Genomic DNA, 26,218 nt, shown 5'->3' with positions numbered 1-26,218 from the left:
AGCCCAAGCTCCTCATATTTAATTATAGAAAAAGGGAGGGATGTTAGTATTTAGGCAGCTTGCTTCTGGGTTGCCTAGCAACCTATGATGTCATCATGTGTCACCCACCAGGTAAGCACACATGGCAGACATGGTTAAGTTTCTTCTGAAAAGGTTCAACACGCCACTTTGTTTCCCTATTGCCTTCTTGCTCTCTTACACTCTTGCTCTCCTGCCCTCTACCCTGTCTCTGTCAGGAGACCCTCTCCCTTCCCCCTATCATGTCTTTATCTCCTCTTCTCTCTCTCTCTCCCTTCATCTAATAAACCTCTTTCATATAAAATCTGCTGTGGCATCATCAATTCATTGGTCCTAACAATAAGCACTGAAATTTCATGTGTAGGACACGACACCTAGTTCACTGAAGAGGAGTGTAATCCAGTGCTTCTTGAATGCTAGGTAAATATTCTCCTGCTTGAGCTATATCCTAAGCAGAAAAACTATTTTTATAATCATGCAAAAGGTCCTGGGCTGCAGGCTCAGTGGGTAACACGTGTAGTGTGTTTGCTTGAGGATCTGAGTTTGGATCTGCAGCTCCAGTGTAAAAGCCAAGAATCGGGAACAAACATCTGTAACCCCAGTGCTGGGGTGGAGGTAGGTGAAAACAGATGGAGTCCAGAGGCTTTCTGGAGAACTAGCCTAACTTAATTGCTGAGCTCCAAGTTCAGTGACAGAATGAGTATTGAAAAATAACAGTGTGGGTAGGGGTAGAGGGAAGGTTCAGTGTTTAAGAGCTTCATTGCTCTTGCAGACAACCCCTGTTCAACTTCCAACACCCTCATCAGATAGCTCACAACTGTCTGTAACTACAGCTCGAGGGGATTTGATACCTCAAGCTTCTGCCAGCATACGAACACATGTATAAGTACATTTGCAGTCCCATTCCCAGAAACACACACACACTTAAAATAGCAAAAATTCAACCAGTTTATTAAAAAAATAATAGAGTGGAGAGTGATCAAGGGACAACTGACCTCTAGCTTCCACTGGAGTATTCACACATATATCAACGCAATACACACACATACACACACATCAAAACGAGTAATCCAGTGCTGAGAATGTAACTCAGTTACAAGAATGCTTGCCTTGGATGCAAGGAGGCCCTGAGTGTGTCCCCCAGAACTTCATAAACCAACTGTAGAGACACTGACCTGTAATCTCAGCACTCAGGAAAAAGAAGCTGGAGAATAAGAAGTTCAGATTCATCCTCATGCTCTGTCATGAGGAGACAGGGCATTCTCCATGGGTAACATGCTCTCCTTCTACCTCCCTGATGCCAGGTATTTGCCTTATGCCTGCTGCTGTTAACTATTACCATGTGGTGAGGGACTATGTCCAGCTTAGTCCAATGGAAGGGAACCGTTTTCCCTCTATATTTAGAAATGCACCAACTGTATCTTGCACAGATACTCTGTGAACATCTGGTTCCTTCATGACATCCTGTTCACTTTAATATCTGCATGCTTTGAGGTAATTTTGTGCCCTTTCATTTTCTGCTATTGCCTATGGATCTAACATTCTTTATCTTTTAAAATTTTATTTATATATTTTTTTAGTTGTTATTTTACGGCAGAGCCTCACATAGCCTAAGTTGGCCTCAAAATTACTCTGTAGCCCAGAAAAACCTTAAACTCTTGATTGCCCCTGCATTTACCTCCCATGATCTGAGATTATAGGTATGCTTTAACATGTCCACACAATTTACCTGTTTTCTTCATGCATCTCACCAAAACTTTTACTACTTTCATTCTTTGTCCAAGCAACCAATTTCTTACTTTTTGTTTGTTGGTTGACACAGAGTTTCACTCTGTTTCCCAGGAACCACAGCAATCCTACTGCCTCAGCCTGCCCAGTACTGGGGTTGCAAGCAGGAGCCAACATCCCAGGGTAAAACAACCAACATGGGCTTGTGTCCTTTAGGGTTTGAACTTGTCTCCACACTCAGCAATAGTACCCTCCTCACTTCCTCTTCATTCTTCATCTCAGGCTAGCCTTAAAATGAAAATGCAAACTGAGACTGGCTTGAATTCCTCATCTTTCAGCCTCTGAATCCCAAGTACTGGTACTATAGGCCTGTGCCACCAGAACTGACTCTGTCTTCAGACACTTACAGATTTTTAAAGAAAAATGAGAACCATGCACACATATTTGCAATATCAACCTCAACTTCCAAGAAATACTTCCAATAGGGCTGGTACATTCTCATTCACAATGTAATTATGACTTTGTGCTGAAAACTCACAAAAAGAATGTTGCACTTGGGTAAAATAGCTCAAACAATATTTGTCAATTTCAGAACTACTCACATTTAGAGGTGGAGGTGTTATGGGGTATACACCAGAGAAGACTGCTTGGAAATGGGCTCAAGCCAACAGAAAGTCTTTCTTAGGTTGAAAGAAGGCATCGTCTTCCGTAGAACATGAGATATCCATTGCTGTGGGCCACTATACAGGTGCTGGGAATTGAACCCAAGTCGGGATTTCTCTCTGTCCTTAGCTGCCCTGGCCTCAGTGTGTAGACCATGCTGGACTTAAACTCATAGAGACCTGCCTGCCTCCCTGAGTGCTGGAATTACAGGCATGGGACACCATTCCCATCACAAACTGAATTTTAATTGTCAAGGAGCATGGTTTTACTAGGGAACCCAGTTAAAGACTGAGCTGCCATAGGCTACATCTGGGCAGGGTTTCTAGTTTATCTCCACGCACAGTAATTGGTTGGAGTATCAGTCTCAGAAAAGACCCCTGTGCCCAGATTTTTGGGTTCTGATGCTCTCCTTGTGGATCCCCTGTCTTTCATTTTCTTCTTCTTTCATAAGATTCCCTGCACTCTGCCCAGATTCTCTGACAGGAACACAGTGGCTTGCTCTTTGATCACCTCAAAGTGAAGGCTGTGCAGCCTAACCAGGTCACGGAGGAAGACAATGCAGCCAGTCCTGATGAGACCTGGTAGGCTAGGTTCAGATATGAGGGGAGGAGGACCTCCCTTATCACTGGCCAGGGAGAGTAGGGTGGGATTTGAGGGAACTAGAGAGAGGGCTACACCTGTGATGCAAAGAATAAATTGTAATAAAAAAATAAATAAACCTTTAAAAATGGAAATACTGTTTTACTTTTTTTGCAAATGGTCTCCTGGGCTCCCAGACTGATCCCCTATATTAACCTTAGCTTTTCTTGTAGCTGGAACTAATTGGCTATAGCAGTGCCCTTTATGTCTGGCTCAGCTTATTATTATTATTACTTTAGAAAACAGTTTTAAATTAGATTTGCATTAAAAGTAGGAGGTTTTCCTTGCATTAGTGTCTAACCATCATGTGTGTGCCTGGTGTGTTTAGAGGTTCGAAGTTGGCATTGTCTACCCTGGAACTAGAGTTACTGGTAGTTGTGAACAACTCTATTGATAATGGGAATTGAACCCAAGATTTTATAAGAACAAGTAATTTTTAAAATGTTTTATTTTATATTTATGAAGGGCTTTCTCTGTAGCCTTGCCTGTCCTTGGCATACATGTAAACCAGTCTGTCTTGGAACTCACAGAGATCTGTCTGCTGCTGGTTTACTGACTGCTGGGGATATAGGCATAGGCCACCATGCCCAACCCAACATTGAATTTTTATTTTTTAGGATGAAGCTTTTACTTTATCTTGCAGGTGGGATCATGGGTTCCCAGACAAAAGGGAGATTTAAATAGTTGGAGCTAATGAGGCATTACAGAACCTTTTGTGTCTTGCTCAAGACAATTTATTAAATTTATTTTTTTATTTGCTTTTCATATAAGGGGTTTTGCTTGTGTTTCTGCCAGTGCACTGTGAGTGTGCATGGTAACTGATTTTGGAAGGCTGCATGGAATCCCTGAAACTGAAGTTACCAGTGCTTATGAGCCAGTGTATGGCCATAACTAATTGAAGCCAGGTCCTCTAAAACAACAGGTCTATTTAATGATTTTTTTCTTATTATAATTTTTGATACAGGGATTCTCTGTAGGCTTGTATGACCTATGCTTACACTATAGACCAGACGTCCTGGAACTCACATGAGTCTGCCTTCCTGTTCCTTCTCCACATGCTGAGATTACAGGTAGCAGCCACCATGGACAGCCTAACTTTCATATTTGGTTTGTAAAGAAATAAGATTTTACTTTGTTGTCCATGTGGTCCCTGGGATCCCAGACACAAGGTATGCATTGCTCTGAGCTTCTGCTGTCTCTGGCAATGAGGAGGCACATACATCAGTGTCCTTTGTTTCTGGATCAAGACCTTTTTTTAGATGCTAATACTTTTATTTACATTTGAGTTACATGTATGTGGTTTTTCTTGGCTTTGTGTCAGTCTTCTATGTGAGTGCCTCATGCCTTTACAGGTTGGAAGAAGGCATTGTCTTCCCTGTAACTGCAAGTATTGATAGTTGTGAGCCAGTAGATGGGTGCTGGCAATTGAACTCAGGTCCTTATAAGAACAAGTGCTTTGGGGCTAGAGAGATGGCTCAGCACTGAAGAGCACTGCTTGCTCTTCCCGAGGTCCGGAGCTTGAAGAGTTTAAGTTAGCCTGAATATAACTCCATTTTGAAATTAAGAATTTGAGTGGGAACTGAATTCAGGGGCCTGGTAATATCACAGAATTGTACACCTGGCAGAATACAAAGTTAACTCTCCTAGCAACAGCCTCCAGGAAATATAACAGAATAAATGCTTCATAGAAAATAGAGACAAACTCCCTGGCAATAATCAATGGGAACTGGTTGAGAATCGGGTGGGAAAAATCTCTCCAATGTTTCAGATGTGGTTTATAAAAATAGCCATTGTGATTATGTGAGTTAGCCATTGTGATTGTGTGCCTCAGAAAAGGTCAGCCTGCTCTACTAAACTTCACCGAATTCTGTAATGCAAGGCTTGTGCCCCCCTTCTTGCTGCCATGGAAACACCTTGCTCACAGACTTTCCCTTTAAAAATCCTGTTCACTCTGAGCTCGGGGTCCCACTTCTCTACTGCAGCATCACTGAGACTTGGCTTCTGAGTTCGATGGCTCTCGTAAAAAAGCTCTCTTGCAATTGCATGGAGTCTTCTCCTGGTGTTCTCTAAGGGTCTCACGAATCTGCATAACAAGCTCAGGTCCCTGCAACCAAGGGGTGGCTCTGAAAAATGTGTAATGAGATCTGGTGCCCTCTTGTGGCTTTCGAACATGCATGCAAACATACTGTGTAATCAAATAAATTTTACAAAAAATAAGAATAAAAACAAAACCCTGAAATAAAAAAAACAATTTACAAAAATTTCAACACATTTAATTCATTTTATTTTTTTATATAAAACACCCTTATGTGGTAGCCATAGCTGGAGTCTGGGTCCTCTGAACAGAGGCTCTGGTGTGGATTTTCACAAGATGAGCAGTGAAATCCTGATAAGGACTCTTGGTGAACACAGAGGTCAGGGGTGAGGTAGCTGATTAGGTAGTGCCCTGATGCTTAGCTTTTGATTAACCTTTCAGCCTTCCTGAGTCTACACTATCTCTACCCCATTGATGGTACTGAAGCAATTTTAAAAGAAGAAACCTTTGCCCATAATCCCTTCTAATGGGCTGAAATGCTAAGTCAAAAGGGGGTCCCTGAAATTAGCTATTATTTTGGGGTCCTGCCTACCTGGAGCAGAAACTGGACAAAATGCCTGTGGAGATGCTAGAAAGAGAGGATTCCAGAGGTTGGTTTACATCCTATAATAGTTCTCTTTCGGTTACTATACATAACCACCCTGATGGGACCACTACTCATTTTGATTTTTACCTTTGGGTCTTGTATTTTAATTCACTTGATGGCTCTCATGAATGAATGCTTTGAAACAATATAGTAATGGTACTCAGAACCCATTTTGGAAAATAAATCTGGAGGACACTAAGAGTCATATCTGGAAGACCCAAGATTGGGTCTTCAAATGATCATGGGAAGTGAGAAATGAGAGACAAAAGCATTATAAAATATTTGTTGGGGGGAAGGGTTTTTGAATTAAAGTTTAAGGCACAAGCCTGAAGAAAGGCCAGATAGGTGGAAACATGTCAAGGCACCTGTGATGAGAAACAGCCTTACTGCATTCTTTTCCTACTCAGTAGAGTTACAGATGCTAGGAAACCAGCCCAGATCACCCCCTCTCCTAGGACAGCTTAGTGATCAGCTGGTACTAGGGGGGAATAACAATGCCTTCTGGGTCTGGCTCATGAACTTTTTTTTAGATTGTAATTTTTTTTATTTAGATTTCTGTTAAATGGATGGAGTTTTGTATGCATTTGTGTCTGGGAACCATGTGTGTCCCTGGTGTGTGTAGTAGGTATTGTGTTCCCTGGAATTGGACTTTTTGGTAATTGTGAGCCACTGTATGGGTCATGGCAATTGAACCCAGGTCATCTACAAGAACAAGGGATTGTTAAAATATTATTTTATTTTATTTTGACAGTTTTTCTCTGTACCCTTGGTGATCCTTGGGTTACTTTGTAGACAAGGCTGCCCTGGAACTCACTGAGATCTGCCTGCACCTCCCTTCCTGAGTTCTGGCAATACAGGCATGGGCTACCAAGCCTCGCCTCACATAGAAGTTTTATTTTAGGACGAAGATTTTAAGTTCTTGTGCAGTTGTTCTCCCAGGTTCCCAGACAAAATGTAGGCTTTGGCCTCAGCTTAGTCACTCATAGAGACTAGGAAGTAAAAAAAAAGTGCCTTTTGTGTCTGTCTCACGTCCCTTTATTTAGATTTTAATTTTTTTTAATTTAGATTTGTGTTGCATGTCTGCGGTTTTACTTGCATTTGTGTCTGTGCAGCACGGTTGTGCCTGGTGTCTGAAGAGGTTGGAAAAAGGCATTGGATTCTCTGGAATAGGACTTATGGGTAGTTGTGAAACACTGTATTGGTGGTGGGAAGTGAACCCAGGCCCTCTATTTGAACAAAGTCTTGTTTGTTTGTTTATTAGTTTGAGACAGGGTTTCTCTGTACCCTTGCCTGTCTTGGCTCACAATATAGATCAGAGATCTGTTCTGAAACTCACGATGTAGACCAGGCTAGCTTCTAAATCAGAGTTCTGACTGCCTCTACTTTTCAAATCCTTGGTTGAAAGGCTTAAAGGCTTGCACAACTATCCCCTGTCTTGTGCTTTTTAAGGTGTCATTTCTAAGCACACACAAAGGTCCTGGAACAATGGCTAGAGTCCAGAAGCAACTGCATAAGAAGTACATTGATGTCTGCCAGAGAAAGGTATTGTGTAAAAAAGGCTCTTTTGTTTGTTTATTTGTTTTTCTCATGGATTGCAAAGGGCAGCAGAAAACATAAAGTAACAAATTCCTTTTTCCTTCCTCAGGGTCTAACAAGTTTTGATGCCAGCACCAGAGTTCAGTATTGCTAGATGGTTTGCGGTTGCACCTGCTTTCTCTTCTGTAGTGGACTAAATGGTCTTCTGCCAGAGCTCAGGGTAGTTGGAAGACCAGAGAGACGAAATTTTAAAAACATTCCGGCAGTTCAAGCAAGGTAGAAGCCTTCAAATCCTCCTATAAATAGATTTTTTTAAATTTTAGTTTGGGCCAGGTATAGGTTTTTAATACCACCACTGGGGAGGCGGAGGCAGGTGGATCTCTGAGTGATTTGCCAGTCTGGTCTACAGAGTGAGTTCCAGAAGAGCCAGGGATATGCAGAGATACCCTGTCTTGAAAAAAAAAAAAAAAAGTTACATAAAAAATAAACATAAAGATTTTTTTTCTATCGATTCAGAAAGTTGCTAGAAACATGGCATGGTCCGGGCTCCAAAGTTAAAGGTGGGACCATGGCCAGTTCCAGCCAGCCTGAGCATACAAGGACCAGCTCTTTAAAACTACAGAGAGAAGGGGGTGTTAGAGAGGGTTAGCCACAATATCAGGCTTGGGTATAGCTCTCTATTGAAATGGTGCCCTTCTGTGAGAAGCAGCATTTCAACAGGTATGTCCAATTCTAGAAGCACTGGAGCAGGTATCTCAAACTCATGGTTACAAAATTCAGAAAAGTCGTTACGGGCATTCCTGAGAGGTGGGAGCCCAAAAAGGCGGGAATATGTCCTCTACTCCCATGGTGCCTAGGGGCTTGGCCCTATTAAAGGCGCTGCCTGCACACATCCCTTGCTGGCTCGCCAGAGGAACAGAGGAGCGGGGGTGGCTGGGACCTGCGCCAGACACGCACACAGGCAGGTGTGTATATGGTGGGCTAAGGGGGCCCGGTCTCCTTTGAGTGTCGCATGTGTAACTAGAGACACCACTTTGGAGAAGCCGAGTTCCATGTCGGCACCTGGGATCAGGAGGACTGAGATCCTGTAAGATACTTCCCCTTACAGAGAAAGAGAGTCCTGGGGGCCGGGATCGGGGCCGAGGCCATCAGCAACCGTGCAGAAGGCCCTGGGTTGGATCCAGGCGCTGCCGAAAAGAACAAATGGCCAGGATTCTGATGGGGTTAGGGGCAGGACATGGACGTCACAGAGGACCATACAAGCAGAGGGGGGTGATGGCGAGGAGAAAGGAGCTGCAGGAACATGGCGGCTGTGACCCCTGAACCCAGGGACTGGCTGTTTAGAAGGTTCCAATGTTTAGCTGTTACCAGGGGAACCAGGGAGTTTCAGGCACTGCTGGTCCCCACACATGGAGCACAGGGCACGGGTAGGATAGTAGTAAGAGGAGGTTGGGTCCAGGACAGGGGATAAGGTCGGACAGGGGCCTAGCCTTCGGCCTAGGCTTCATGGGCTGTGGGAGAATGGTCTGCACGTATGTGGGAAACCACAACTTGGGTATGTCCCAAGGGGGTAGGAGAAGGTTTCTGGGCTGGGAGGACTAACTAGTAACCTGGGGCTTAGGATTGCTAAAGAGGGGAGATTATGTGGCCTAGGGGGACTAATGGCCACCATGGGCAGGATATTACTTTATGGCCCAGCAGGAGGGATAGGGTTCAAATCCTGATTGGTGGAAGCGCCCTGGAGTCCAAAAGACAAAGCTCCAGTTTTGTTTCTAGAAGATGCCATGAACCTGAGACAGTACTTGCAGGGGGTGGGGTTGGACGGCTGACAGATGGGGCTGTGTAGCCAGGGCTGGGCTAACGGTTGGGGGCAGGGTGGGCATGAGGACGGTGGTGGGACAGGGCAGAGCCAGGCAGGGTAGGTGGGAGAATGGGGTGGGGCATGGCTCATGGGGAGGGGTGGCCTGAGGTGGGAAATATCACTGGAGTCTTGTGAGTGCCCCTGAATGAATAGCCAATGGGAATATGAGGGGGCTTTTGCTTAGTGGAAGGAGTTGGTAAGGCCAACAGCCCCCTGAATTGAGGCCTGGTGTACCTCATTCCAAAGGACTGGGCCAGACTAAGCCACTAGTCCTGGCATCTGGAACTGCAGGGAGAGTTTGGCTGTGGGTACAAGGCTTGGAGAGCAGCTTTCAGCAGAATAGGAGTTGAACAATTAATAATTAAACACTAAAGAGGTTGACAGAAAGCTGGAGGTTAAATTGGGGGCTGTACTCGTCTTTACACCACACTAATAAGACACAGTAGATAAAAGGCCCACTACATGCTTTTGGTTTTGGATTATATATTTATTCTAGATTAAGTTTTCTGGTGTAACTCAGGCTTAAAATTCAGTCTATAGACAAGGCTGTCCTCAAAATCAGAGATTGGCCAGCCTCTGCCTTCTGATTCATTCATCCTGAGTTCTGGGTTTAATGTAAACCAGTACTGGCCATATTGTTTTGTGAAACTAAGGCTTATTTTGTAGCCTTGAACTTGGGATCTTTCTACTTTTACCTTTTCTGTATTGGGCATTCAGGTCTGAAAGACTATTCCCTACTTTCTCAGTTAATTTAAAAAACATAGGGTACATTTGTTTATTTTTGTGTTTGGACATGCAAGTGCCATGGTAGGAGTATAGAGATCAGAGATTAGACAACTTGCAGCAATTGGATTTCTCCTAATACTATGTAGGTCCCTGGGATCAAATTCAGATTGTTAGGTTTGATGGGAAACACATCTTAATGATGAGCCATTTCAACTGTATTGACATTGGTTAGTCTTAAGTATGAATTATAAAGAAACAAGAATCTTAGGTTCTAGAATTCCACACCCCTATACATCTCCATTAGTAGGCAGAAGCTCATAATTATATGAAGCACACAACACCTTATTAAGTATGAGTAATTTCTAGAAAGTCACTGTGATGAAATTCATGCCTACTCTTATATGACCTCCACTCCATTCCTGATAGCACATAGCTCCTATCAAGACATATATCTATATATATGCACTCATATATGTAGACATATATAGACAGACAGAATTAAAAATAAAAACTGAGAAATAATAATACAAGAGAAGTACATATAGGGGCTGAGATGTAGCTCAGTTTGTAGAGTATTTGCCTAGCCTGCATCAAACTTGGTTCAGACACCAACAGGGCATAAATCAATGGCAGACACACTGCTGTGAATCACAGCCCTCAAGTGGGAGAGTCAGGAGAATAAAAACTTCAAGGTCAACTTCCACTACATGGGGGTTTAAAGCCAGACCAGATTCTAATACAATATTCATAGTTTTGAGGTAGGATTTTGCTATTGAGAACAAACTGGACACACGTAAGTGCCTAAAGCTACTTCTGACCTTGCATTTTGGAAACTGGTTGTTGCCGGCATTTATTTGAGAATGTGAATATCTTATTGCCTGTGTTGTTCGTAGGCTTGAGTTTAAAATCCTCTTTTTTTTCCAGTTACATTATTAACATGGATATAAGCAGAAGCAATGAGTTTGAGGACTGTAAGTAGAGCCTTCTTTTGATTGGAGTGTTCATGTGTTAAGTGTCTTTGTAGCGATGACTGATGAGATTTGGGACACTTGGTTTCATGTGGTCCTATGTTTGGCCCCTTCTAGTGTTCTTTCTGGCTTGTTGAAATTTATTTCTCTGCTTTCAAGTGCTGGAGAATATATTCATTTCTTAAATGTGTTCTTTCCCCCTTTTTGGTTCCTGGGTCTTTCGTTTCCTCTCTATCTTTCATAGGAAACAGATTATTTTGGCTCATACTTCTCTCTCCCTCTCTTTCTTTCTCTTTCTCTTTGTTGCTGGACGTAGAGTCCAAGGTATTCTAATCAAGCGCTCTACCACTGATCTATGTCACTAGTCTTGGGTAAATGTAAATTTTGCTAGCTGTAATTTATAAGCTAGTTTTCAGGAGTAAAAGACATGTGCTACTAGATTTTATGATGCTTCCTAACTCTTTTCCTTTCTTTGATTTAGATAAGTCTACAGTGTTGGAGCAGGAAGACTCCAGGTAAGTAGGAGAATGGTTGGAACTTGGCTTTTCTTTTTTTTTTTTTCACCCATTGTTCTGGGCAAGAAGTTTTATGAGTAAACATCTCATTTTCTCAATAGCATCATGTTGGATGCCTGACTTTATTACCAGTTTAAAGTATCTGATTCTTGTCTTGTGCCATTGTTTAACTCTTCAGCTGTTGCTTCATTTTTATAGAGGTGTGTGTGTGTGTATGTGTGTGTGTGTGTGTGTGTGTGTGTGTGTCTTTTTTTACATGGAGTCTTACTGTATAGGTCTGGCTATCCTGGAACTCCATGGACAGCCTAACTTTCAGATTCAGTTTGTAAAGAAACAAGATTTTACTTTGTTGTCCATGTGGGTTTCTGGGATCCCAGACAAAAGAGATGCATTGCTCTAAGCTTCTGGAGTCTCTGACAATGAGGAGGCACATACACCATTGTCTTTGAACTCACTCTACAAACCAGGCTGGGCCCTAACTCATAGAGATATGCTTGCTTCTGCCTCCCTAATGTTGGGATTAAAGATGTGTATCACCATGATTGACTTGTTTTTGGCTTTTTGAGACAGGGTCTCACTATGTAGTCCTGGCTGTCCTGGAACTCATTGTATAGATAAAGGTTGGCTTTGCACTTGTGGCCTCTGCTTCTTAACTTCTAGAATTCATGCTGAACTAGTTGGTTTTTAAAAACCTCTCTGAACTTTCTAGTCTCAATCATTTAGAAAAAGAGTAGACATTTTGCCTGATATGCTGTTTTATGATCCATGCTGCATCTTGCCTCATGGTGATCTTATAAGTGTACTGTGATCATATTGACAACCAATACAAATAACTCATCATATAGATTCAGAGTGTTTAGCCTAGCTTTTAGAGATACCAGAGAGCTGTCCCTGTTAGTTGTGGAAAAAGTGATGATCAGGTAGAAATGGAGTGAGAACCAAAAGATAACCATGTGCTAGAAATTAAGAGAAGCCTTTCCCTTTCCTTTCCATTTTCCTTCCCTTCCCTTCCCTTCCCTTCCCTTCCCTTCCCTTCCCTTCCCTTCCCTTCCCTTTCCTTCCCTTCCCTTCCCTTCCCTTCCCTTCCCTCCCCTCCCCTCCCCTCCCCTCCCCTCCCCTCCCCTCCCCTTCCATTTCCTTCTTTCCTTTCCTTTCCCTTGCCTTGCCTTGCCTTGCCTTTTTCCTTTCAATTTTCCTTTCCTTTCTCCTTTCCTTTCCTTTCCATTTTCCTTTCAATTTTCCTTTCCTTTCTCCTTTCCTTTCCTTTCCATTTTCCTTTCCATTTTCCTTTCCATTTTCCTTTCCATTTTCCTTTCCATTTTCCTTTCCATTTTCCTTTCCATTTTCCTTTCCATTTTCCTTTCCATTTTCCTTTCCATTTTCCTTGCCTTGCCTTGCCTTGCCTTGCCTTGCCTTGCCTTGCCTTTGCCTTTGCCTTTGCCTTTGCCTTTGCCTTTGCCTTTGCCTTTGCCTTTGCCTTTGCCTTTGCCTTTGCCTTTGCCTTTGCCTTTTTGCCTTTTTGCCTTTGCCTTTTTGCCTTTGCCTTTTTGCCTTTGCCTTTTTGCCTTTGCCTTTTTGCCTTTGCCTTTTTGCCTTTGCCTTTTTGCCTTTGCCTTTTTGCCTTTGCCTTTTTGCCTTTGCCTTTTTGCCTTTGCCTTTTTGCCTTTGCCTTTTTTGCCTTTGCCTTTTTGCCTTTGCCTTTTTGCCTTTGCCTTTTTGCCTTTGCCTTTTTGCCTTTGCCTTTTTGCCTTTGCCTTTTTGCCTTTGCCTTTTTGCCTTTGCCTTTTTGCCTTTGCCTTTTTGCCTTTGCCTTTTTGCCTTTGCCTTTTTGCCTTTGCCTTTGCCTTTGCCTTTGCCTTTGCCTTTGCCTTTGCCCTTTGCCTTTGCCCTTTGCCTTTGCCCTTTGCCTTTGCCTTTGCCTTTGCCTTTGCCTTTGCCTTTGCCTTTGCCTTTGCCTTTGCCTTTGCCTTTGCCTTTGCCTTTGCCTTTGCCTTTGCCTTTGCCTTTGCCTTTGCCTGGCCTTTGCCTGGCCTTTGCCTGGCCTTTGCCTGGCCTGGCCTGGCCTGGCCTGGCCTGGCCTGGCCTTGCTGGCCTGGCCTGGCCTGGCCTGGCCTTGCTGGCCTGGCCTGGCCTGGCCTTGCTGGCCTGGCCTGGCCTGGCCTGGCCTGGCCTGGCCTCTTTCCTTTCAATTTCCTTTCAATTTTCCTTTCCTTTCTCCTTTCCTTTTTCCCTTTCCCTTTCCTTTCCTTTCCTTTCCTTTCCTTTCCTTTCCTTTCCCTTTTTCTTTCCTTTGCTTTTAAGACAGAGTATCTTTGTAGCCCTGGCTGTCCCATAACTCACTACATACACAAGGCTGGTCTCAAACTAACAAAGTTCTGGGATTAAATGCATGGGCCATCGTGCCCAACAAGAATATTCTGTTTTAAAAAAAAATGTTGTCTTTCTTTTACATGTAGAAACATTTGCCTGCTTGTATGTATATGTGCTTAGTACCCATGATGCCTAAAAGAAGTGTTAGACCCCGTAGAACCATTTACAACCAGTTATAATCTGCTGTGTGCATGCTGAGAATCACACCATGTTCTGCTGCAAGAGCAGCCAGTGTTGGGGCTGGAGAGATGGTTTGGTGATTTTCCAGAAGACAAAAGTTTGATTCCTAGCACCCACATGGTGGCTTACAACTGTCTGTAAATCCAGTACCAAAGATCTGGTTCCATCTTCTGGACTCCAGATACATTGTATGCACATAGTACATGCACATGCACATGGGCAAAATTCCTATACACATGAAAAAATTAAAAATCATGACTGATGTGGTGCTGTACATGGCCTTTTATCCATCCAAGTGCTGGAGAGGCAGAGGCAGGCAGACCTCTCTGAGTTCAAGACCAGCCTGCCCTATGGGGTGAGTTTTCAGAGTAACTAGAGACGTTACACAGAGAAAACCTCTCTCGAAGAAAAAATAAAATAAAAAAGGAAAATCTTTTTCAAAAAGAACAGCAAGTATTCTTACCTGCTGAGCCTTCTCTGCAGCCCCTTGAAGACAATAATTTTGTTTGTATGTGTCTAACACAGGTCCTTTCTAAGTAGCTTTGGGTGTCCTAGGCTTACTATGATCAGGCTGGCCTTGAACTCAGAGAGATCTGTCCAGCTCTGCCTCCTGGGTGCTGGAATTGAATGCATGTCCCACACACCCAGCCTAGAAAGGTTCTTTAAGGCTAGGGTAGTAAGTAGGAGAGCAAAGGTTCATCAAATTGACAGCTTTAAAGACAATATGCATGGTAGAAGTACATTAACATTGGTGTCTATAGTGGATGCAGAAAAAATTTGTAACAAGTATTTGGAGTGCTTTTTCTTCCATAGTAAAAGTGTTTCATGTCCAGAGATGTATCACTGGGTTGAGGTACTTGCCAAACAAGTCTGATAACTTGAGTTTCATTCCCAGAACCCGTGTAAAGGTGAAAGGAGACACTTGACTTCACAAAGTTGTCCTATAGCTTACACATATGTGTTGTGGTGCACGCACAGCTACACACACTATACACCTCCCCCAACAATGATGATTTCAAAATGTACATCTTACAGGGCTGCATGCCTGTAAACCTAGACTTTGGAAGCCTGACGAAAAATTTCTGTGACTTCCAGTATATCTTGGTCTAAAGAGTAGCTGCTGGTGAGCTTCATGGCACATTGACACAGGCTAGAATCATTTTAGAATAGGGAGGTCTCAATTGAGAAAACGCCTACATAAGATCAGGCAGAATGCAAGCCTGTACGTATTTCCTAATTAGTGATTGAAGTGAGGGCCCAGCCTATGGTGGGTGTGCTTATCCCTGGGCTGGTAGTCCTGGGTTCTGTAAGAAAGTAGACTGAGCATGCCAAGTGGGTAAGCAGGCTCTGCTTCATCTCCTGCCTACAGCTTTTAGCCTTTTCCTATTCTACTTCTCTCAGTGATAAGCACTGATGAGGAAGTGTAAGCCAAATAAACTCCTTTCTCCTCAAGTTGCTTTTGGTCATGATGTTTCTTCACAGTGATAGTAACCCTATATAAGACATAAAATATAATCAGGGTGGTTACCAATATGACAGACCTGACTGTGTCACTGTGTGGAGGATTTTGAAAGGACTTTGGAACTTTGGGGGCTAGAAAATCTATTGAGTGTTCAAAGCTTGGTGAGCTCTTCCCTGGGAACTCGGAAGGTTAGTGTTGAGAAAAATGCAGATGATGGAGCCCTGGTTTGTGAAGTTCCAGAGGGAAGATTGGAAGTCAGTGAAGGACTCTATTGGGACTGTTTCATGTTTTGAGTTAGTAATCTGTGGTTGTGGGTAGCTGGGGCTGAAGAACTGGCTGTGATTAACAAGATACTAGCCTAACTAACTTAAATCCTTTCCTTTGCTGTGATAATTGATGCTGGACAGCTGGAGCTGAGAAATTAGCAGTAAATAAGAAGAGACCAGCAGAACCGAGTTGAAATATTCTGGAAAGTGTTTTCACAGAATTGGCACACAGAAGTGGTGATCCAGAGACTTTTGTCTGGTTTGTAGCTTGTGCTGACAGCAGAACCTGGTAGTCTGTAAGAGTCACCCAATTGATACTGTTTATGAAATCATCAATGTGTCACGAAGAACAGCTGAGGCTTGGCACTGTAAGGCAGACCTGCATTTCTCTAAGAGAACCCAGGAGAGGCTATTGGTAGACTCATTGCAGCCCATTTAAAGCAAGAGACTCCAGCCATTTGGAGATGCCAGTGTCATGGAACAAGCACCAAGAACAGTGGCAGTCACGGAGTGGAGCCATCCTGATCTTAGGAGACAAGCTGGGCATGCTACAGAGGGTAAAGCTGGAGAAGATCATGACTGGATACCAGACATTAGACATTGAGTTACTTGCTCAGTTGGAGTTTGGTTTTGCTTTGTTCACATTGTGACTTCTGTAAGATGCCTCCTTTTGTAAGAGCAATGGAAAGGTGTATAGAATGATGGAAAATTGGGAATAATTGAAAGATTGAACAAGTGTAATGAATGGGAACAGAGTTGATGTAGGAAACACCCAAAATTTAACAAGTGATCATGCTTATTGTAGAAAGTAGGGGAAATGTCCTGAAGAGAAGAATACTGTGCTCCTAATTTCTTGGTTTGTTTTTCTACCTTACAACATAGCTGTGTGGTGACTGACTTAGTTCTGACACTGGATCTCCCGTTGAAGAAAAGAGAGCTAAGATCTATATAATAAGCAAAAAAGGCAAGTATCATTTTTGCTTAGTGAAAGAGTTGAGCTCTGAAGCCTTGGCATATGTGGCTGTTTTAGGATCTGCCTCTGGAAACTTTACGTTTGTGATGATTTTGTAGTCAGTGCCCCCATTTCTTTCTCCATCATGTGCTGGGTTCCCTACACCATGGTTTATTTCCTAACACAACTGCAACTTCCTGTTGCCTTAGATTTGCTTAGAGTTCTATCTGCCTAGAGCTCTGCTCCTCCCTCTCCCTCTTTTTTTCATCTTTATGGATAAGAAAGAGGAGAGGGTAAGAAGCATGTCTCTACCTTCTTTCCAGCTGGGTGGAGACTGGGGTTAGCAGAGGTTAACAGTGAAAACTGTCAAAGATCTACTATCTACTCCATACCTTATTGTATAATTCAGCAAGCACCAAAAGTCCAGCTGGACCACAGGGACTAAATAAAGAACTTTTCTAAGCTAGAGAACTTTAACTTGATTTAGATGAAATACTGCTTTATTGAAGCAAGTGCCCTTATTTGGCTATGGCCCACAAGACATCAGATTTGTGTTAAGGAACAACTTTGCAAGTAGCTCATGCTCTTTAGACACTAGTATTTCAAAGTGGGAATCATATTTTCTTTGCTAGTTTATCGGTCACTTCTCTCAGTAAAATATAAAATAGAAAGAACAATCTACAACTATGATTTTTAACTGTGATTCAGAATGTCCAAGCATTCAACTACTTCAGCTTAGTTTGTGTTCAATATCCTGCTGATGTCTGTATGTACAGAGTGGGTAGAAGAAGCATATTTACATATGTCTCTTGAATTTCAGATGATTCCCATGATGAGGACCAAATACTTGAGTATGAAAGAGAACTGCTTCAAAGTATTAATTCTATTCTCAGTTCAGCTGATGATTGCAATCTGTGGGATCTTTACGGAACTTCCAAGGAACCATCAAGTGAGCCTAAGCCAGAGCCAGAACCAGAGCCAGAGCTGGAGCCAGACTCACAGCTGCAACCTCAGCCAGAGACCGAGCCTCAGGGTGAGCACAGGCCACACCCTGAGCACAAGCCACAGTCAGAGCCAGAGTGAGATCTGCAGGCAGAGCTGGAGCCCAAGCCACAGCCTGAGCCCAAGCTGCAGCAAGAGCCAGAGCCAGAGCCAAAGCCTGATCCAGAGCCAGAGCCAGAGGGGAAGATGCAGCCAGAGAAGCAGGCCCAGTCTGAGCCTGAGAGGCAGCCTGAACCTCAGCCAGAGGTATTGGCCGAGCCCCAGCCTGAGCCAGAGACACAGCCTGATACTGAGACAGAGGCTGAGGCAGAGGCAGAGGCCAAACCCCAGCCAGAGCAGGAACCTGAGATTGAGCCTGACCCTGAGGCAGAGGTTCATCGAGAGCTGGAGCCCAAGACCCAGCCTGAGCCTAAGGCTGAGCCGCAGCTGGAGCCTGAGCCACAGCAGGAACCTGGGTGTGAATCTGAGCAAAATATTACCAACAAGGTGGCTGAGGAGAAGCGGGCTGCCTATCTGCTGGCCAAACAAAAGAAAAAGAGAAAAAAACAAATTTTTATGTATGTCACAGGGGAAACCACGTAGAAAACGTCGTAGGGTGAGCCTGAGTCCCAGCCTGAGCCAGATCCCCAGCCAGAGCAGGAGCCTGAGCCTGAGCCTGAGCCTGAGCCTGAGCCTGAGCCTGAGCCTGAGCCTGAGCCTGAGCCTGAGCCTGAGCCTGAGCCTGAGCCTGAGCCTGAGCCTGAGCCCAGGGCAGACGCAGAGGCCAAGGCCCAGCCACAGCTGGAACCTGCACATGAGCAGGAGACTGAATCTGAATCTCAGCAAAATATTACCGACAAAAATGCCAAGGAGAGTCGGGCTGTATATATGCTGGCCCAAGGGTAAGAAATCTAGGAAACGCTGTAGACTACTCTCACAGTATGAGCTCAACCTGCCAAGTGCATCTGCAAAACATAGGTCTCCTGATGTGCCCATGTCACTGGGCCAACTTGTTCATGCTGCTGAAAACACCCCATTAAATAAGGGAAGAGTCATAGGGGCACGACCACGAAAGTGAAAAGTGTCTCAAATGGAGGTGGGGGCTCCCATGTCCATTTTTCATATGCTCCAATATAGATTAATTCTTCGGTTCCCCTGGAGTGCTTTTTTTCTGAATTTCCTATACTGATGATATTCTGGGTCATTGCCCACCCCCTCTGGATAATTGTCAATCCCTCTATGCAGCCATGATTTAGAGTGGCTCCTACCTCCTACATGTTGTAACATGTTGCTGAATGTTTCCCCTCATAAGAGGACTGTTCATGATTTATTCTCTGAGGGTCTAGCCTCATGAGTGGCATGTAACATGTTTAATTTTAATAAATAAGCAAATGATACTGTTGGTGCCTAAGTCTCTGGCTAGAATTATTGGCACGATGGGTTATGGAAGAAGGCAAAAGGCAAGGTGTGACTTGCAAATTGGGTGAAGGTGCTGCTGGGGACATGTGCTAATACCATACCAATCCTTAGACTATACTAGTCTTCGTTGCTCATGCAACCTAGCCTCCAAAGACCCTCATGGTAGTTCTCTGTACCTGTGACAGAGTTTACTTAGCTAACTCAGCTGGTGTTTGGTGGCCCTAAATAGAGTCATTCAGAAAGTAGCAGTATGCAGCCTGCCCACACAGTCTTGATAGGTGCTGCCCTGTGCTAGCCTTCCAGAGCTCTATTGAAGCTTCCATTTCTCTCAATTGCTTGATGGAATCAATTTCCATTATACAAATCAACTACTAACCTTTCAGCTGATAGTGGACAAAAACTTGAGGGTCTTCCCAGAAGAAACCCATTGCACCAAAAGTTGAAAAATGAAAGACTGTGTATATGCTGCTCATTTACATGGGACTCAATTGCTGCACATTTTTTGCATGTTCATCAGTCCAGTGGATACTGGAGACTCCAAGGGGATGAAGGAGTCTGGTTGGATGAAGTTTTCTAACCCTAAGGAGGTATGCACATGATGAGGTCACCTGCTGGTTCCCCTTCTTTCTGTCCTAGCCATCCAGTTAAAGGACCAGGCCTGGGTGCTCTACTCAAATCCTAATAGTTAACTGGCAGAGTGCTTCCTTCAACCTCACAGCAGCTCTGACCTCTGAAGTTTTCTTTGTCCTTAAACTCATGCCAAAGATGGATATGTGGTTGAGGCACTTTTTAGCTGGACACAGCTGATGGCCATCAGTGTACACTGAAGCAAGCCAACAGAGTTGAATGTGATGGCACATTAATCCCCAGACTCAGCAAGGCAGAGGCAGGCAATTAGGAGTTCAAAGCTACCTTTCACAAATCAAGTGCAAGGCCAGTCTCATCTGCACGGTACTCTTACCTTAAGAATCATCTAGCAGGACAATTACAGATCGAAAGGTAGAGCTAGGTGTTCTGATCTGGGATGAGAGGGAGGGTAGTTAAAAATGTCTTCAGGATTTTTCTAATGCTTTGCATGATCACATTTCCACTTGCTTGTAGTTTTAGTATTATTCCCATAAATCTATAGGGAGCTATCAGAAACAAGTATTGCCTAAGCCAAAGGCATGCTAATACTTAAGCTAGAAGTCCCATTTAGGTTTTAAGATTTCATTTTCCCACTTACATTGTGAATTTTAATTTTATCACTGGTTTTACTTCCATTCAGGAGTACTGAGAAAGAATACATTTGAAGAAGCATATTTGTGTGCATATGGAAGCATTTTGATTTGTGTGTGTGTGTCTTTTTTGTTTTTGTTTTGTGGTGCTGGGGCTGGAACTGAGGCCTCATGCCTACCATACAAGTATTCAACCACTGAACTTCTTCAGTGTGGTGATACTTTTAAGCCTGTATTTTGGGAGAAAAAAAATGGCCTTCAGGGAGGGCGAGGGAAAAAGAGTGGTGTGTCAGGTGTGGGGCAGGGGAGATCGGCTTAGGTCTGAGAGAGGCTCTGTGTCCCTGTGCTCTTTACCTGGCTGATATGATTGAGTCAGCTCATCATATATCAGCAAGGGATTATCTCGGGAGTCTATTCTTATTTAAGATGTTTTTACTATAGGGATGCTTCTCTTGATAATATCCAGATTGCTTTCCTAGATAGAGACAGACAGAAGAAAGGAGCAGCTGCCTCTCAGTGTCCTTCTCACGACCCTTCATCTGAAGGTGACCAGCCAGTTTGAAGTTTTACCTCTGTCTTGTACTTCATTGCTCTGGAAGCCACCTATGGTGCTTCATATGGTTCCTGTGTAGGCTGCTTGCTGGTCATAGTGTTGAATATATCCAATCTGGGGGTCTTTTTAGTTCTCTTGCTGTGGGGTATACAAGCTCTGAGGCAAATTTTTCTAAGCCTTAAGGCTAGGTTTCTCTGAGTATACACTGAGATCCCATTCTCTGCTAGCTCTGGCAGATGGCACAGGCTTTCATCTGCTGCCTCTGCTGATATGTACCTGCTTTCATCACTAGGTGATTGAAAGCAGAAATGTGTGATGTCACTTGAATTGGGCTTTGTCTCTTGAGAGTGTGTTTGGGGCTTCTAGAAGTATAGTGCAGCTACACACATACACTTGCTCAGAAAGCTCCTCCTCTACTAGGGAAGGTCATTCTCTACTCAAGAACATTATTCTCTTCAACCAAGTGCAGCCTTACAAAGGATTAAAATTGTCTAGCCATCCTTGCATTAGCTTCCTTTGGTTTTGTTTTGATTTGTTTTGTTTTGTTTTGATTTGATTTGATTTGTTCTGTTCTGTTCGTTTCTGTTCTGTTCTGTTCTGTTCTGTTCAGTTCAGTTTTGTTTTGTTTTGTTTTGTTTTTTGTTTTGTTTTGTTTTGTTGAGAGCTGTCTGTCTAGCCCTGACTGTCCTGGACCTGCTTTGTAGACCAAGCTGACCTCCAACTCACAGAACTCCATCTGCCTCTGCCTCCCGAGTAGTGGATTTAGGTGTGTGGCATAGCATCCAGCAGCTTCCTTTGATTTATTTATTACTTTGCTTTCTTCAGACTCCAAGTTTTTTACACAGGCTTTTATTCCACAATTCAGTAGTTAACAAATGCTCTGACAAATTTTCCATCTCAGTAGCCCATGAAGTCAGAAACTCCCCATGTTGTCATTTCTTTTATTATGTCTGTGGATTCGATTCTCTGATGCAGTTGCTCTAGCCATGATTTTTAAAAAGCCTCTAGCTATGGTGACACATCTGATAAACCCCAGCAACAGGAAAGATAAGGCAGAATGATTGTCACGAGTTTAGGGCCAGCCATGCCTATGTGGCAAGACCTACCTCATACAAAGCTGCTTCCACTGAAATCAGTAGTGGTTGAGCATTAGCCCTTTGTATGTTCAGCATTATTCTTTGTTCTGATTGAGGTACTCCTTGACATATGGTGCAGAGATCATGGTTTAATGGAAAGACTGAGAGATTTGGGTCTGAAGACCTATCTCTGATCTTTGGGCCAGATACCTCTGAGCTTCAGTGTCCTCATTTTCAAGATGAGGTTCTTTGCAAATGTTAAAATACCATTGGTAGTTTTCAGTAAAGTAGAGACGGGGTCACTCTGGGTCATGGGAAAGTGTTGATGCTGAATACAAAACGGGAAATTGCACTTCACTCTGGGGATTGTTTGAGTTGCACACTTTGGGCACAGGAGAAGTGCTAGCTAGAAACAGTGATTTAGAACCACATTGATTCAGGCCTTCAATACCATGCCAGCTGGGCATGGAAATTTCTGAAGGAAACAAAATTCATCTGGAGGTGAGTGAGTAGCTGGATTTGAATGAAAATAAGCTGGTAGTGAAGAACAAAGTTAGTGCTTTTGTATAAAGGGGAGGACAGGGAAATGATTAGAGAGGTGACCCTGACTTGCAAAGTACATGCCAGATGGATGAGCCCATCGTGAGGAGGTACAAGTCCACATCCCAGTTGAACACAGGGTATGGAAGAAATGAACTTCAAAAGCTGATTGTTATAGAATTTTTTAAATTTTTTATTTAACTTTTATTAATTACACTTTACTCATTTTGTCTCCCCCCATAAGCCCTTCCCTCCTCCCCTCCCGGTCCCACCCTCCCCCCCTTTCTGCATGCATGCCCCTCCCCAAGTCCACTGATTGGGGGGTCCTCCTCTCCTTCTTTCTGATCTTAGTCTATCAATTCTCATCAGAAGTGGCTGCATTATCAGGGTTCTAGGTTATCTCCATGAATAGTCCTTGGTTGGAGTATGAGTCTCTGGGAAGTTCCCTGTGTTCAAATTTTCTTCTTCTGTTGCTCTCATTGTAGAATTCTTGTCCTCTCCACCTCTTACTATTTCCCACTTCTTACATAAAATTCCATTCGCTCTGCCCAAGAGTTGGCCATCAGGCTCAGTATCTGCTTTGACAGTCTGCGTGGCAGAGGCTTTCTGAGGCCCTCTGTGGCAGGTTCCGAGGTTGTTTCCTGTTTTCTTCTTCTGGCTTTCAGGGGCCCTCTGTAGCAGGTTCCTAGGTTGTTTCCTGTTTTCTTTTTGTTCTGATGCCCATCCTCTTTGCCTTTCAGGATGGGGATTGAACATTTTAGTTAGGGTCCTCTCTTTTGCTTAGTTTGTTTAGTTGTACAAATTTTAGTGGGTTTATTCTATGTTATATGTTTATATGAGTTAGTTTATACCGTGTGTGTCTTTTTGTTATAGAATTGTAATCATGGAGCCTGTTATGCTAAATATAGCTTCATAACTCTGTTCAAAATTTCCATTGATTAACTGCAAAATCAGAAATATGGTGGCCTGACCTTAGAACACTGTACTTCTGATAAAACACCTGTTAAATTAAACCTGGCAGCCTATGTCACAGCTTTGAACTGTCATTTCTGGATAGACAGACCTTCTGTGTGTTGCTTAGAGGACATTATTATTGCATATCTCACCATTCCAATAAATGTAACCTATCACATTATTGATTATTTTTTGGGCCATCTGCTCTTTTTTTTTTTTTTTTTTTTTTGCCAAATCCAGCATCTCCATTCTCTCAATATCCAAGTGTCGAGATGTCCTCTCTAGACAGTCATGAACCCTTCCTCCAGCTGACATTTGCCAATTTCTAGACTCATCCCTGCTTTCTTCTCCATACTGCACTCAATTTATTGTGTGCTTTCTTGCTCAGAACCTGGTTGTCCAGGATATTGTAATCTGTTCATTCTTCACATCTCCTATCTAGCTTCTTACCAATACACTGCTAGCTCAGGCTTCAACCATATTTTTCCCTCTGGGTCTCAAACCATTCTTTTCTCTCTGGGTTTTTAGATCCAATCATTACTCACCTTTTTTGACTTCTTTCAAGTGCCCACAACATATTAGGAAACAAAGCCTCACATATGCTCTATAAGTGCTTTGCCATTGAACAGCAGCTACAGTCCTCATTAATTTTTAGAAATCAAGGCTTTTTGTCTTGTTTCTGATTTGGGATCTTACTATGTTGTCCAAGTTCTTCTTGAACCCCTGTGCTCAAGCAGAGCTCTTATCTCAGCTTCCTGAGTATCAGGAACTATATTTAAGTGTCTGCCACCAACCCAGCTTTGAATGACCTTCTTTTGGTAGGGAGGGCTATGGTACAGGTTGACATAGGAGGCTCTCAATCTGTAGAGCAGGCTGGTCTCATACTCACTATTTAGCTCAAGGTGACCTTGAATTGTGTAGACTTCCTGCCTCATCTTTTCAGTGCTGGGATTATATAAGCTTCTGAGGATTTGTTGTTGCTTTAATTTTAAAAATGTTTTTTACACAATAGATTTTGATCATTTTCTTTCCCCTCTCCCAGATCCTCCCTACCCACCGAACTTTAGGTGTACTTGCTTATGCTCTCACTCTCTTACCAAAAGAATGACATTAGCAAAACAAACAACAACAACAACAAAAAAAAAAAAACTAAATCAAAACAGAAAAGGACCTTTAAATCCAGAAAAACCAAAATACTAAAGCAAAGAAAACAATGTTATTGTTGTTTTGAGATGAGAGCTCACTATGGAAAGATCTGACAGACTGATCTCTAACTCAGGGCCATCTTCCTGGTTCAGCCTCTCAAGAACTGCAGTTACTGGTTAAATGGCCTGTCTAGTTCTAAACTCAGTCAGTTGTTAAGAGTCCAAGTAAGCCAGGCACTGGTAGGACATGCCTTTATTCCCAGCATTGAGGAGGTAGAGGCAGGGAGATCACTATAAATTCAAAGCCAGCCTGCTCTAGAGAGATGTCCAGGACAACCAGGGTTATACAGAGAAACCCTGTCTTGGATAAAAAAAAAAGGACTCAATCTGAGGGGGGGTAAGATGGCTTGGGGCAAGAAAATGTGCTGATCTGAGTTTGACACCTGGGACCTGCATGGAAAGCAGAAAGAAATTACTGGACTCCCACAAGTTACCCTCTATCCTCCACATGTATGCTATGCCATGGGCATATATGTACACACATAGTAAATAAATAAACAAATGAATATATAAATAAATTAATTAATTTAATTAGGATGCTTTTCATAATAGAGCCTTGTTCAGGTCTCTACTTTACCCCAAGCTTCTGCTGACCAAATCTCTTGGCCACAGATACCCCCTTAGCCCACTTTTGTCCATTGAAGGAAGAAACCAAGCCTTGCCCAGGTGAATTTCTAGCAATGCCCTCAAAAAGAAGAATGTGCTGGAGCTGCTCCCCCAAAAGCTGACCTCTTAAAGTGCATCTAAAACCCAAACAAGTTTGTCATGGGTGGAAGTTTAGCTCTCAGAATCCTGGTAAGGCAACCCTTATGGCTGCCTGCATATGCTTCTGTGAGAATATGCTGTGTTTGGTGGGGGTAAAAGTCAAGGGGTTGCTGGGCAGTAGAACAGAAGAAAATAGATTTAGTGTTCATAGTTCCTTTTATTCCTCTTTCAAGATCGGTTCTGGGACACCTTGATCCCTGAGCACGCCATGCAGCCTCTTGGCTGCTTGATGGCATCCAGGGTTCTCATGATGACTCTGGGCAATATCATGCTCAGAAATGTAATTCAGTACACCTGGGGATGCCTACTGTCACCCATTGCCATAACTACATAATTACCTACAGGATTTGTTATGAATGTATTCTGTGCAAATACAGGTAAGGGCTTTTTCAGACTTTGTCCAATTACTTTGTCATTTTAGCCTTCAGTAGTTGTTTGGTTTTCTTTATATGTTTTTGTGGTGTGGGGAATGGAACTGAGGGCTTCATGTGTGCCAGGCAAACACTGCATTGCACCCTGCCTGAGCAATATCATCAGCCTTCCTTTTGCTGATTTTTATTTTTGAAAGAGGGTCCCAGCAAGTTTCCATGCTAGTCTTGAGCTTGATGTATAGCTCAGGCAGGCCTTGAAGCCTTGAATTTGTGATCTTCTTGCCTCAGCCTCCCAAGTGGCAGGACCAAGTAGGTCTGTCATAAGTCTATGGACTGCCTGAACTGAGGACTGAATCACACTGTTTCTGTGTCCTCTTTCTCTATTATTCTCTATTATTTGCAAATAGTTGCAAAGGTTGTATACTTGTTGATTTTCAAAGAACTTGTCTGGCATGTGTTCCTCATCCCATTTTTTTGGGCAGTAAAGGGGACTTTTGCATTATGAAAGGAGTGGTGGTGAAAAGAGATGGTTATTTTAGAAATAGCTTGTGTTGGCCTAAGATGGTAATCGA

The sequence above is a fragment of the Meriones unguiculatus genome, assembly GCF_030254825.1.
Source record: "Meriones unguiculatus strain TT.TT164.6M chromosome X unlocalized genomic scaffold, Bangor_MerUng_6.1 ChrX_unordered_Scaffold_30, whole genome shotgun sequence".
Lineage (NCBI taxonomy): Eukaryota > Metazoa > Chordata > Mammalia > Rodentia > Muridae > Meriones > Meriones unguiculatus.
This window is presented reverse-complemented; position numbering follows the sequence as displayed.